We start from the raw sequence: 12,232 nt of genomic DNA, 5'->3' as shown, positions 1-12,232 counted from the left end.
GGCTTTCCCAACTTTGCCAGGATGGGAAAGCTGCAGAGGTTTGGTTTATAGCAAGCCGGCTTGGGTAGGTCAAGAAGGCCTGTGGAAAAATCTGAACTGTGCCTTTTTCCCAAACCAAATTCAGGCCATGGTCCAAGAAGAGAGAAATAAACACTCAGGTGAAGAATTCATTTCTTCTGGAATATTTAGAAGATCTTTTCAAAGAAGGCTTGATTTGGGATTGAAGAAATACAATAAAAATAAAGCTTTAGTGGGAATTGGTGAATTTAAAATTTGGGATTGGATAATTGGGTAATGCTTTATTCCCAACCTGTTTGAAATCTTCAGATCATTTTGGGGTCATTCCTCTTAGTAATCTATAGTTCTTTACTCACTTTGGCACAGATAACATACTGACCGAACCTACGATTGTTGTTATTTTGATGAATGTTTCTTAATATAATTGAGTGTTTTCATAGATTTCTTAAGGAAAACATTTGTTTATTTTAAAGCATGTTGTTTTTTCAAATAAAAGAATGACTTCTATAACTAAAAATTTGATGCTTTCTTTTTTTTTTTTAAAGGATTGGCACCTGGGCTAACAACTGTTGCCAATCTTTTTTTTTTTTTTCTGCTTTATCTCCCCCAACACCCCCTGTACACAGCTGTATATCTTAGTTGCAGGTCCTTCTAGTTGTGGGATGTGGGACGCTGCCTCAACGTGGCCTGATGAGCAGTGCCATGTCGGCACCCAGGATCCGAACCCTGGGCCACCGCAGCGGAGTGCAAAGTTAACCACTCAGCCACGGAGCCGACCCCTGATCCTTTCTTCTTTGAAGTGTTTACACTTTATGCGTTTAGATGTTTGCCTGAGATTTTTGCCTAGTCACTATGCTATTTTGCGCAATTTCTTTCTTTAGAAGAAAGTATTAACTGGGGCAGGACATAAAGATATGGTGTTATATTGAGAGTTAACATGAAAGTGAAAAAGGAGCAAAGGATACATTTTAAAATTCATATTTATAATCTGATTTTCCCAACACACATCATTCTAGGGGCATGGGTGGACAGGATTCTATAATCAAAGAAAACAGGGCAAAATAATGATCTCAATAAAAAATGTATTTCCAGGGGCCAGCCTGGTTGCGTAGCGGTAAAGTTCATGTGCTCTGCTTTGGCAGCCTGGGGTTTGCAGGTTCGAATCCCGGGCGTGAACCTAGCACCGCTGCTCAGGCCACATAACATAGAAGCAAATTGGCACAGATGTTAGCTCAGGGCCAATCTTCCTCACCACAAAAAAAAGTATTGCCTAACAACTATCGTTGTTGCTGCAGCATCTCATGGTATTTCTTTCTGTCTTCCTTAATTATCCCCTGTGCTTATCACGTGAGTCTTTGTCCACATCTCTAATACTGACATTCCCCTTGTGACATCACCCTCATCATGACATAGCCTTGCCTTCATTTCAGTTTCAACGGTACTTACAGTGAAATAAAGAGAATACCTTCCCACAATTAGATTAAACTGAAAAGACTTGTCCCTTCTTTTCCCACAGTAGCACTTTCTTTTTCTATTTGATTTACTGATTTAGTCTCTTACAGCCTTCTTTTCCCAAAGAATCTGGCACAGGTTTCCTGAGGGCTGTTCCAGAAGACAATTTGTGTGACATATTATTTTGCTTCTTTCCTCCCCTCTAATTCTCAATGTGTCCCAACTCAAGTTCAAAAACAACCCTACCAGATAGGAGCCTCTTTTAAATCTTCCATAGTGCAGGAGAGGTAGATAGGTCACCATTTTTTGCCTAAATTCTTTTTTAAAAAATTAGGAACCCAGTGCATTCTGTCCTTGCCATTCTCATGAGGATGATTATGTCTTTCAAAAATATAATCCTAATCAACCCTCCTAAATGTGGTTATGTTACCGAACCCGAAGTGGGTTCCCTCCTGGCGAGTTAAACCAGACTCTGCACCAGAAGCAGTTGTCTCACAAAGTAAAGTATATTTGCAGCAAATAGGAGACCATGAGGAATCATTTCCAGAGTCACGGTGTCCCAGAATAAAGGCAAGCAGGGACCTTTTATTTCAGAAGGGGAATGAATATTCAAAAGGGAGAGGTGGGTATTTGCTTGCACAGGCTCAGTTGGAAAACATGCTTCCGCATACACTGCAGGTCACAGTAATAAGGCCTAAGCTCCTCCTGGAGAGATCTTAGCATTAAAAATAAGGCAAAGGTCATAGGCTAGCTCTTGCGGTGAGGCTTGGTCTGGTTCAGGGTGGTTGGTGATGGCATCCCTTAACACAACAAAAGGAAAAAGAACAATTTGGAAAAACAATTAAAATATCCAAACCCACCCTTGAGTTCCTCAGGGTGACTAGTTGGTGACAGCCAGAGATGACCAAATTTGTAGTAAATTTAGCCCCTAGCATTGTGACTCTGCGAACGTATAGAAATATAGTGTTTTGTTTAGAAATATCATTTATACAATTTCAATAGCCATTATCTAAATGGCCTTTTTGGGACCCAGAGAAGGGTAATGCTGAGTTAGCTCTGGGAGTAAGAGTCCCAAGGCTATGCCATGGTAACCTCTTACTCAATTATTGGTATCTATTATGGACTAAATGTTTGCGTTCCCCCAAAATTCGTATGTGGACCTTCTAACCCTCAAGGTGATAGTATTAGGAGATGAGACCTTTGGGAGTTGATTAGGTCATGAGGGTGGAGCCCTCATGAATGGGAGCACAGAGAGACTTTAGAGAGCTCTCTCCACCCCTTTGCCACGTGAGGTTATAGCAAGAAGTCAGCTATCTGCAACCAGGAAGTGAGCTGTCACCAGATACCAAATCAGCTGGTGCCTTGATCTTGGACTTCCAGCCTTCAGAACTGTGAGAAATAAATGTTTGCTTTTAAGCCACCCAGTTTATGGTATTTTTATTATAGTAGCCCAAACTGACTAAGATAGTACCCAAAAATGCTGTACCAAGGAGAAGCAAAGTGACCAAACTAGAGAAACTTAAATAAGAAGGTCAAGATCCAAGATAGTAGGTAAAATATTTAGTGAAGGAACCAAGACGCTCTGTTTGGAGAATGGGATCAGTAGAGATTACAGAGTCTGATAGATCAAAGAGAGATTCAGAAGCACACAGGTCCACAAGCACACAGCTTGCCTACAGCAGAGGTCTTCCAATGCACAAGACGAGGAACATGGTCTTTAAAGCAAAGCTAATCCAGATCTACGTAAGCAGTATTTTGCTTTCTTTTCCATTATTTGGTGACTGGGAGCTTCCTTAGACTTTGCTTTGGGTATCGGGGTGCTCTGCCCATTGAATCCCACTTTGATCAACACTGAATCAATCCTTCACTCTTTTGTTTTAATCTTCTTTCCCTCAACCACTGGATGCTTCTCTCTGCATTGCATTTGACCGCAAACTTCACCTCCACTCTCCGTCTTTCCCACACTTCATGGTTGACTCCAGTAAATCTCACTGATTGTCTCTCCTTGGCTAAAATACCCTTGGTGAAGGAACATCACTAACTCCTAAAGTTGTCTATCTTTTCATTTTCGAATGGCTTTAATTGTTTGCAAATTCTTCCTTCTGTAGCCAGATCACAAAGCATTTACTCTACAATACGGTTGTGCAAACAAAATGTGGCTTCTTTTCTGTGTCAGTGACTGCACTGATCTTGTTCACACCTGCCTATTCCACACACAGACACACCAGATAGTGTGGACATTATAGACTTACCAATGGACAACATTTCTTTCAATTCAAAGAAGAACATTTATCCTTTCCAAATTTCAACTCCCTTTCATGGCTGGTTTCAATAATACATTTTTCATGATTGCATTTCCTTAGGTAATTGCTCAGTCTTTCAGATTTTAACCCTCTTTGTTCCCCTAAGATGATGTCTAAGTGTATGAGACCAGCTTGCTCTATTTACTTGTCTTTAGAGGAAGAAGTTTCTTCACATCCACAAGGTGTCCTCCAGATCATCTGCTCTCAGAACATTGGGAAGAGCCACCCAATCTACCACTTGGACTTGGGAATTCTAAGGGATGAGCTGTCTCATATAGTATTGCAGGTAAATGTGAAAGCACTCAACACTGCAGCCCGGGGGCCTGGCAATTTTACCCCAAGTGTGGAACAGCCCACCCGTGAAGAGCCCACTCTTCAATTTGATGTCAGGTCTTTGTTCATCTCCTGGGGCTCTCACCACATCTGCAGCCCCTCACTGGGGAATGTGGGAACCACTGGGCTCCTCAATACCAGGAACAGGCCAAAAGAAACCGGGAACCTGGCCTTGGCTTGACAGATACACCCAATACCCACAAGTGCCTCTGAGATACCACTCCTTAGCAAAGTTGGGCATGGCCCTGAGCTGAAGCCTGTCACTCTCCTTGGGGCCTGAAGCCTCCCGTTGCTACGTGGGGAGAAAACTATCCCTGTTGCTAACATTCACATTGGTTCTCAGTCACTCCACTTAACGCTCTGCAATAAATTGAGAAGTGTAACAGAACCCAGTGTCTGACCCACTTGCTTTATTCTGCCTCCTTTTTTCCCACAATCCCTGAGAATGAGATGTTTTTTGTACCTGACATCTGTCTCCTACTCCAGGTTAGCAAGACTAATGACTAGTGGTCTGCTGATAAACATTTAACAACTGGCAGTTTGGGAAAAGAAAATTGATTTGTAGTGTTTGCATTTCCACGGGGGAAGTACTCCTACCACAGCTGATTTCAAGCTACCAGCATGACGCGTCTAAATAAGTGGAGGAGGGATGCATATAATCGGCTCTTGGAAGCCAGTCCCACCCACTCCAGCACACCACTGCTCGTGGGCTGGCGGTCACACGTAAAGCAGTAGATTTGCTGTAGTATGGGCTGCGGTCTGAATCCTCTAGGTTTCCTTAGTTGATGCACTAGAGAGAGATTAAAACTCCCTCTTCCCCTTTTTATTCCAGTTTAACTGCAACTACTGTGCATATTCAGGGAGGATTATGCTTTGTTTTGTGCCTTTACCAAGTTGTCTACAATTTCAGGAAACTTTCGCGGTATATGAGCAGCCAAGAAATCATACCTGTGTCAGTCTGCATTTATCTTTCTTGAGATTCACGTCTATTGATATTATAGGTAAAGTTTTATTACGTCTTAAGTAGTGATACCCAATAATTTATATATTTGAAGTGCACATTAATGTATCATAAATTTTTTACCCTTTTTTTCACTTTATTGAGGTATAATTGACAAACTTGTAATGTATTTCAAAGCATGAAGTGTGACGATTTGATATATGTGTAGGTTGTGAAAGGATTCCCCCCATTGAGTTAATTCACACATCCATCACCTCACATATTTATCCCACTCCTTTTTCTTGGTGAGAACGCTTAAGTTCTACTCTCTTAGCAAGTTTCAATTATGCAATACAGCATGATCACCTGTAGTCACCATGTTATACATCAGACTCTAAGACTTTATTCATCTTATAACTAAAAGTTTGTACCCTTTGACCAACCTCTGCCTATTCCCTCCACCGCACAGCCTCTGGCAAATACCTTTCCACTCTCTATTTCTATGAGTTCAACATTTTTTTTAGGTTACACATATAAGTGATCCCATGCAGTGTTTGTCTTTCTCTGTCTGGCTTATTCAACTTAGCATAATACCCTCCAGCTTCATCCATGTTGTTGCAAATGACTAGATTAACTTCCTTTTCAAGGCTGAATAATATTCCATTGTATATATTACCATATTTCCTTTTTTCTTTTTTTGAGGAAGATTAGCCCTGAGCTAACATCCATGCCCATCTTCCTCTACTTTATATGTGGGACGCCTATCACAGCATGGCTTGCCAAGCGGTGCCATGTCTGCACCTGGGATCTGAACCGGCGAACCCCGGGCTACCAAAGTGGAATGTGTGCACTTAACTGCTGTGCCACCTGGCTTGCCCCACCATATTTTCTTTATCCATTCCTCCATTGATAGACATTTAGGTTGCTTACATATGCTAGTTATTATGAATAGCACTGCAATGAACATGGAAGTACAGATATCTCTTTGAGATATTGATTTCATTTCCTTTGGATATATTACCACATGTGGGATTGCTGGATCATATAGTAGTTCCATTTTTAATTTCTTGAGGAACCTTAAATTGTTTTCCATAGTGGCTGTACCAGTTTACATTCCCACCAACAGTGCACAGACTTCCGTTTCTCCCGACCCTCACCAGCATTTACCTCTTGTCTTTTTGATAATAGCCATCATAACAGGTGTGAGTTGTCTCCTTTATATTAAAATTGAGAGATTATATAGATTTTTGAAATTATCTAGGTGGGTAGGTTACATTATCTGTGAATTTAATTTTAGTAAAGTAAAGGTGATTGTTTCAGGTTAAGATCCCCAAGAAGTGGACTCTGAGACAAAGATTTGAATGCCATTAGTTTATTTGGGAAGGAATCCCCAGAATGCACTGGTAGGAGAGTGGGGAAGTGAGATGAGAAGGGAAAAGAAAGGAAAGCAGTTGAATTAAAAAGCAGTTATGTCCATGGGGAACTGAAGCCCAATCTCATTGGGAGCTTCTGAGAGCTTGTCTCTCTCTCTCTCTCTCTCTCTCTCTCTCTCTCTCTCTCTCTCTCTCCTGAAAGCAATAAGTGCGTCTTTTGTTAATATTAATGAGGTGACTTTTGGAAAGCACCTAGGGATGGGGGATGGTTGCCAGGGGACTCAAACAAGTGATTGGAGGACTGGACCTTTCAGTTCCCCTGACCTCTGACCTCTAGGGAGGGGAGAGAGGCTGGTGATTGAATCAGTCACCAGTGGCCAATGATTTAATCAATGATGCCTCTGTAATGAAACCTCCCTAAAAGCCCAAGAGGAGGGAGTTTGGAGAGCTTCCAGGTCGATGAACACACGGAGATTTGGGGAGAGTGGCAAGCTTGGAGAGAGCACAGGAGGTCCGCGCCCTTTCCTCATTCCTTGCCCTATGCATCTCTTCCATGTGGCTGTTCCTGAGTTATAGCCCTTTATAATAAACTGGTAATCTAATAACTAAAACGTTCCTTTGAGTTCTGTGAGCCGCTCCAGCAAATTCATGAAACCTGAGGAGGAGGTCATTGGAACCTTCAATCTACAGTTGGTTGGTCAGAAGCCCAGGTGATAACCTGGTCTCTCGACTGGTGTCTGAAGTAGTGGTGGTGGGGAGGGCAGTCTTATAGGACTAAGCCCTTAATCTATGAGATTTGATGCTATCTCCAGGTAGATAGTGTCAGAATTGAGATGAATTATAGCACAGCCAGCTGGTGTCCAAGAATTGCTTGCTTGGTAGTGTGGAGAAAAACCCACACACTGGAGGCACATTAGATATGAGGCAGAGAACCACTGCACTATATTATGATCTAAACATTTATGTCACATCATTTTGTCTTGATAGCTGGACTCAATGCTTTCATCACTGAAAATATCCCTCATTTTATTTTATGCTATCATTTGGAAACCAAAAAATATTTACATAAGGAAAGCCCAAGGACAGAGAGAAGGAAATAAAGCAAAACAAATATGACCTTTGTCCTCCCCCCAATTTTCAGGACCTCTTCAATGAGGACAGAGAAACACAGTCGTAAATGTGAGCAGGACTTGAAGTACTCAGGTACTGAGCACAGCTTGTGAGTTTTTCTGCAAGCAAGTGGTAACAGAGAGTAGTCTGTTCAGATCCCACTTAGTTCTACTGCTTGGGTGCAAGACGGAACTTATTTTAGCCGTCAGCCCAAATATATTGGTTAAATTATTACCATTTTAACTTAGAGGCAGCTGGGAAAATATATTCCAATTACTCCCAGTGACCACTGGATTCAAGATTCTTTTTATTCCTTAATTATTAAGGATTGAGCTTTTGTAAGAGGAGGTGATGGTGACATCTCTCTCTCTCTTTCTCTCTCATTTAACACCTCCTTCATAGAGGTGTTGTGAGGATTTCTGCCTGTGTGGTAATGAACTTCAGTAGCCTGCTTCAAATTTCTCAGTGGAAATGGTGTTATAAAATTTTAAAGTAAAAAATATACTTCTACTAATAAGGATGTTGATCTTGAAATGCAATATGAAAACCAGAGACTGGAAATTTAAAATTTGTAATGAAATCCTCTAAAGCTGTGATCTCTTCAGACCTTGGGAGTTCAGCAGGGGTGGGCCCAGAGAAGACTTGGATGCAAGATGCTGCAGGATGTGGTGGCGGTGATTCAGTAGGTGGCCCTCTTCCATCCCAAAGTGGTCCAGAGCCAACTCTCAGCCCTGAGTTATGGAGCACTGTGCTGTAGGAGACCCAGCTATTGGATGGGATGTAAGACTGAGGTTCTGACCACTTCTGCTCATTAAAAATTCCAGGGCATTTTTATAAGGTTAAGGATGTATCCTTGTGTTCTACAATCTGGGTCCAGTTGGGTAGCAATAACTGGCTTCTTAGTAAGCTGTAGAAAAAAGAATAAGCATGGAAATTTCAGGAGGATGATTAACATTTCTATGGGAGTAAATCAGACAGATTGATTCAAAACTTTATTCTGAACTCATTTTACGTGGTAGCAAAACCAAACACCTGTTTGAGTAACTTTCTTATCGTGGTATGAATGTATCTGTAGATGACAGATAAATCTCCTTTTTAAATAAACTTGTGAGAATTAATTTAAGGACTCTCTCTGGTATTTATATATGATGATGGAATGACTTGCATTTTGAGGGTTTTATCTGGGCTTTTCTTTAGTCCCTTGGATAATTGATATTTAGGATAGAAAATGGAATAAGATACATAGTGAATGACAATACTTGTCTTAATTTTGAAGATCTGAAAGCTTTCCTGATCCCATTTAGCTATGTGTCACCCATAACTTCCAGAACTCTTAGTTATATGTCCCCATAACTTTACATGTAATGTATTCATCATAATTACAAAAATCAGAGCAAGAATGTCAAATTTACTCTTAACAGTAAATAGACTAGGGTCCTTGGAAAAGAAAAATAAATAAAGAGAAAAAATAAAATCAATATAAAGACTAGGTCAAGTTGAGGACAGTGATTATTCGAGAAAACTTACACATTCCTAGATTTATTTAGAGTCACCTCTTTCCTAAGATGGGAGAAGAACCATATTACTTTCTTCCATGCATCACTTACTGAGCTCAAAATGCCCATTTCTAGATTTTGGTTAAAGGAAATCATTGAGTCTAAGCTCTGTATGTAATTTGTCACTTCTGTGGAAAGTTACTTTTGCTCTGTGGTTCCAGTAGAATGAAAAAAATGCCTCCCAGTTTCAGGTCAGGCAGAGAACAACTCAGATTAACTAATGTGGCACTTCCCTCTTGGTACCTGAATGTGAAATACTGATTATATTGAGAAGCCCAGACAATGCCTTCTGTTCTGAATTTCATATTAATGGGGGGTAATAATAGAATTTAACATTTTCCCTTTCGTATTTGAGTTTGTCTTTAAGAGTAAATAATAGTTACCTGTAGACACATTACTTCTTTGCTACAGTTTCTACGAGTAATTATGTTTTAAATGCTGTATTTTGACACTTGCTACACAGATATTGAGTTCAAGCCAACCAGGCGTGCCATTGTCATAAATGAGATGCTCTTCCCAGGCTGATGCTTTGGGGGAGACAAGAATTTAAGAAGAGTATAACAAATAGCCCTAGATCTTGTAGGATCCAATGCAGCTACAAATAAAAAGAAAATTGTAAATGTAAGGCATGTAGGATAACTACTCAAGCACCAGTATCCTTTAGCTACATTTACTTAAAGATGCAAAGTACTTAATTGTTGGATCATGGCATCAACAGACCTGAAATCCACACTGAATTGTGGATGGAGTACCTTAAGTGAGGCACCTGAAACATCTGTGCCTCTGTTTCTATATTTATCCAATTAGAATGCTATTATCTGCTCTGCCCATTTCATATATTTCATAGTGAACAACGTTAATAAATCATCTTTGAAAGCAAAGAATAAAACTATACTTAAATATTTGTAAGTATTTCTTTTCAGATAAGTCCTCTCTTTAGGACAAACTGCTTTATAATAGCCAAAAGACTAAACTATTGCATTTTCTACTTTTTTTAGTTATACATTTATTTTACTTTAAACAACATACAGCAATTGTTTCAAAACAAATTAACCAAACATCAAAACAATTACAATGTGTAAACAGTATAGAGAAAACCAGCAAGTTTTTTTAAATGACATACCTAGGCACAGAAAGAAATAATAGCAATTCCCCTTTCAGGAGTATCAGAGATAATGCAAAATATACTTTTTTCTTTTTATATTGCAGATTCATATGAAGTTGTCAGATTCATTGAGAGATCTATGTACGTTTTACCCAATTTCCCCAATGGTAACATTTTGAAAAACTGTAGCACAATATCACAAGCAGGATATTGACATTGATACAGACAAGATATAGAACAGATTCAGCACAGCAAGGATCCCTTCAGCTGCCCTTTTAAAGCCACACACACTTCTTTCCCATGCAAACCCCTCCTTGACCTCTGCCAACCACTAATCTGTTCTCCTCCATTTCTATAATTTTTTTTTCAGTTCAAGAATGTTTTATAAGTGGGAATGTACAATATGCAATTTTGGGGGATTGGCTTTTTTCACTCAGCATAATTCCCTGGAGATTTATCCAAGTTATCTTGTGTAACACTAGTTTGTTCCTTTTAATTGCTGATTAGTATTCCACAAAATATACTTTTGCAATTCTAACCACATCTTATTGGGAACGCTGCTTTACTGAGAGGACCCTTGTTTTTGAGTAAAGTGCACAACAAAATAATCATAACACACAAAATGAGAAGGCTATTTCCTGCCTCAATCTATTTTTAAAATTCTGTTAGTTTAAATGAACTACTGTTGGAAGAGGTCATTGAAAGGACGCGACTGCCAGTTGACCTGAGAGCTGAGCTGGGCAATCAGAGGCTACTCACCTCCTCCCCGTACTTGGAATGTACCTTCGCTTGTCTTCCCCGCACCAGAAGCTGCCCCAAGGACACAGCCTTCAGAGAGTAAGGTGTTGTTGAGACCATCTGGACGGTACATGTGACTGAACCCAGGTGAGGCCTCCATAGAAACTTTTAAGATTCTGGTGGGTGGGTGCAGAGATCTACTCATTTTGTGGCCATCCAAGTCAGGACTTGTATTTCTGTTCCCTTGCTTAATAAAACCGCCACCTACCAATCTGGAATGGTCTGCCTCCTTATTTGGTCACTCTTTGCCCTCTGTGTACAAGGGCCAGTTTGCAAAGCAACAGCTATGAACAGCAATAACATGGCTGTAGCTGGAAAACACAGTTAACACAGTTTTAGGTTCCAATAATGTAAATTTTAGGTTTCATTAATGTAAATATGTATCCACGATCATGGGAAACAATGCAATAGTTTTGTTTTCTTCTGCATCAGCAAAATCAGACCTGGAGCATTCCAGAATGATGCTGACAAGCAGGCATGAAGGCTACAAGAATACTGAAGGACCAAAATCCAAGTTGTCCAATAAGTTGTTCTACAAATTGGGATTTCCTCTCTTGAAGAAAATAAGGCTTCATAAAGACTGCAAATATTTTAAATGCTGCTATGTATAGAAAGTAACAAAGTCTTATTTTGTATTTTTCCAAAAGAAAAACTGGGAAATATATTTGAAAAGAGGTAGATTTTGCTTCAATGCTTTTTTCCCCCGGTTTTATTGCGATATAACTGATGTATAAGGGGAAGTTTCTTAAAATTCCTAAGATTAAGAGCTCTCTCTTAATCTTAAATCTCTTAAAGGTATTGCAGAGCCAAGACAATTAAAAGAGGAAAAAATAATCTTTCAACAAATTGTGATGGGTGAGCTAAATAGCCACATGCAAAAGAAAGAAATTGGACCCCTGCATCACACCAAATACAAAAATTAACTCAAAATGGATCAATGACTTAAACGTAACAACTAACACTATAAAACTTTTAGAAGAAAACATAGAAGTAACTCTTCATTACCTTGGATTTGGCAATAGTTTCTTAGATATAAAACCAAAAGCATAAGCAACAAAAGAAAATAATCCATAAATTGGCCTTTATCAAAAGTTAAAACTTTTATGCTTTAAAAGATAGAAAATGTGAAAAGACAATCCACAGAATGGGAGAAAATATTTGCAAATCATATCTGATAAAAGACTTGTATTCAGAATATGTAAAGAGCCTGTATTATGGTATATCCATTCAATGGAATATTATTC

The sequence above is a fragment of the Equus quagga genome, chromosome 1, assembly GCF_021613505.1.
Source record: "Equus quagga isolate Etosha38 chromosome 1, UCLA_HA_Equagga_1.0, whole genome shotgun sequence".
Taxonomy (NCBI): domain Eukaryota; kingdom Metazoa; phylum Chordata; class Mammalia; order Perissodactyla; family Equidae; genus Equus; species Equus quagga.
Note: the sequence above shows the minus strand (reverse complement) of the source record.